Source organism: Engraulis encrasicolus, chromosome 10, assembly GCF_034702125.1.
Source record: "Engraulis encrasicolus isolate BLACKSEA-1 chromosome 10, IST_EnEncr_1.0, whole genome shotgun sequence".
Taxonomy (NCBI): domain Eukaryota; kingdom Metazoa; phylum Chordata; class Actinopteri; order Clupeiformes; family Engraulidae; genus Engraulis; species Engraulis encrasicolus.
In genome coordinates this window covers 5880843-5883342 of record NC_085866.1, presented here as the reverse complement: position 1 = coordinate 5883342, position 2500 = coordinate 5880843, and the positions used below count along the sequence as shown (strand labels likewise).

Genomic DNA, 2500 nt, shown 5'->3' with positions numbered 1-2500 from the left:
GAGAGGAGAGGAGAGAAGAGGGGAGGGGTGGAGAGGAGAGGAGAGGAGAGGAGAGGAAAGGGGTCGAGGAGAGGGGAGAGTAGAGAGAAGAGGAGAGGGGGAGGAGAGGAGAGATGAGAAGAGAAGAGGAGAGGAGAGGAGAGGAGAGGGAGAGGAAATGAGAGGAGAGGAGAGGGGCAGAAGAGGAGGGGGGGTCGATAGGAGAGGGCAAGAGAGGAGAGGAAAGGAGAAGATGAGAGAGGACAGGGTAAGGAGAGGAGAGAGGAGATGAGAGATGAGGGGGACAGGACAGGAGTGGATTGGACAGAGGGGCAGAGAAGATGGGAGAGGAGAGGAGAGGAGAGGAGAGGAGAGGAGAGGAGAGGAGGAGAGGAGAGGAGAGGAGAGGAGGAGAAGCGCACAGGAGAGTAAACTAGAAAGGGGAGAGAGCAAAACAGACAATCCGTGGGCAGAGACAGAAAAAAAGTGTGTGAGAGAGCAAGAGAAACAGAAAAAGTGATACAGACTAACAGCAAGGGAGACCAGCTAGAGAGATTAGTGCCTAAGTGAGTCAGAGAGATAAACAGAGAAGGGGACAGAGAATCAAAGAGGGATAGATAACTAGGCAGAGAGGGGGGGCAATAGAGAGAGAGAGAGAGAGAGAGAGAGAGAGAGAGAGAGAGAGAGAGAGAGAGAGAGAGAGAGAGAGAGAGAGAGAGAGAAAGGGCGAGATAGAGTGCAATAGAGAGGGGCAGTAGAATGGGAGGAGTGTGCAGGACTGACTATATGAGTCCGTAGAGAGAGAGAGAGAGAGAGAGAGAGAGAGAGAGAGAGAGAGAGGCATTCTTGCCGGCCACAACTGAACTGAACTGAACGTGCTGTGCGCTGTAGCGCTCTAGTGGGCTGTCCCTTCTCTTTCAGCAGAACTTGACGCGCACACACACACACACACACACAAACTCTCTCACACACCCACACGCTGTTGACACAGACACACGCTCGTGGCTTTGGCTCATACCGACTTCTCTCCTCCACAGAAGACGGACGGACGAAAGGACAGACGAAAGGACAGACGCGAGTGAGTGATTGCGTCGCTGGCTGCACAAGTCTCCACAATTAAAACTCGACTTCTCTCCGCCGGAGTTTTCACACTCAGCTGTAAGTATCTCGTTGCAGAGCTGTTCACTCATGCACATGACTTGGTTTGTTTTTAGTGAAGGGTAACTAGGAGAGGGATGGAGCCTGGAGTGTGTGGTGTGGAGGGGAGAGAGGAGTAGGATCCCTGAGCAATAGAGGGAATAAGGCAGCAGCTCTTGTTTACATGTGGGAAAGATTAGTGATATTGTGGGCATTGGTTGATCCTAAAGCACATTTTGTGACAAAACTTGCAAACTTAAGTTGTTACAAACTACAAATCTGTAGTGTGTTTTTAGTGAAGGGTAACTCTGGAACTCTCCTCCCCCTGACATCCATAACATCAACTCTCTTTCCCTCTTTCAATCCAGACTGAAACCCCATCTTTTCCAGTTAGCCTATTCTCTTTGATTGCAGTCTCATTTTCTCTATTTACTTTTATGTGGTTTTGTACTTTTCCTTTTTGTGCTGTTGTGTCTGCTTTTACTGAGGTTTTGATGTTGTCCAGTGACCTTCAGTGTTCAGAAAGGAGCTTGCAAATCAAATGTATTATTATTTATTATTATCAACTCAGAGAGGAATGGAGCCTTGTGTGTGTGGGTGGAGTGGGGATCACTTGGCAATTAGAAGGAATAACTTGTTTTCATTTGGGAAAGAGGAGTGATCGTGTGGGCATTGGTTGATCCTAAAGGGAGTTTGTTACAAACTTGCAAAGTAAGGATACGATACGACACAATACGATAACACTTTATTGTCAGTTTACGCTGAAATTCATTTAGCATCTTTTGCATGTTGACTCATTTAAGACAGGACATGCACATGACATCACATCACAAGACTATTTAGCACAACTGACAACTCAAGTTGTTACAAACTACAAATCTTAAGCAAGTAGCAGAAGCTGAAATGTTTATTGTGAAGGAAATGAGCAAGTTGACAACTATGCAGCTCTAACTCTAACAGCTCTCGTAACTCTGTCATCAGCTGACTCCCCATCACACTCTTTCTCTCCTGTCTTTCTCTCCAGCCTCTCTCTCTCTCTCTCTTCCCCTCTCTCTCTCTCTTTCCCTCTCTCTCTCTCTCTCTCCTCTGCTGTGAATGTCTTTATTTGGTTAATAATTGGACATGTAGGTATTTCCCAGTGGGGTGGGGGTAAACAGCACGTGTGTATGCATGTGGAGGTCCTCTCCTGTCTTGTGTGTGTGTGTGTGTGCATGAGGTGCTCCTGTCTCCGCTCTTCAGGCTTTTTAACCCTTTGAGGAGTACCATCACTATGTGTTTAGGATTTTAAATTGTCACTATGATGTCACAAACCCCCTGCAGGATTTCTAACACAGGTAGCTATGGTAGCTATAGAATTCTCGGGTAAACTTCTAGAACTGGGGAA

The 2500-nt window shown here is 47.1% G+C and overlaps 1 protein-coding gene across 1 annotated transcript in view; it reads left to right on the top strand.

The window, feature by feature from the left end:
- Positions 1-821: 821 nt before the first annotated feature.
- Positions 822-2500, top strand: part of wu:fa11c10 (protein FAM110A) — a 37998-nt gene continuing 36319 nt past the window's right edge. Inside the window, exon 1 of the mRNA XM_063207916.1 lies at positions 822-1137. The gene's annotated coding sequence lies outside the window, so the exon portion shown is untranslated. The remainder of the gene's footprint in view (positions 1138-2500) is intronic.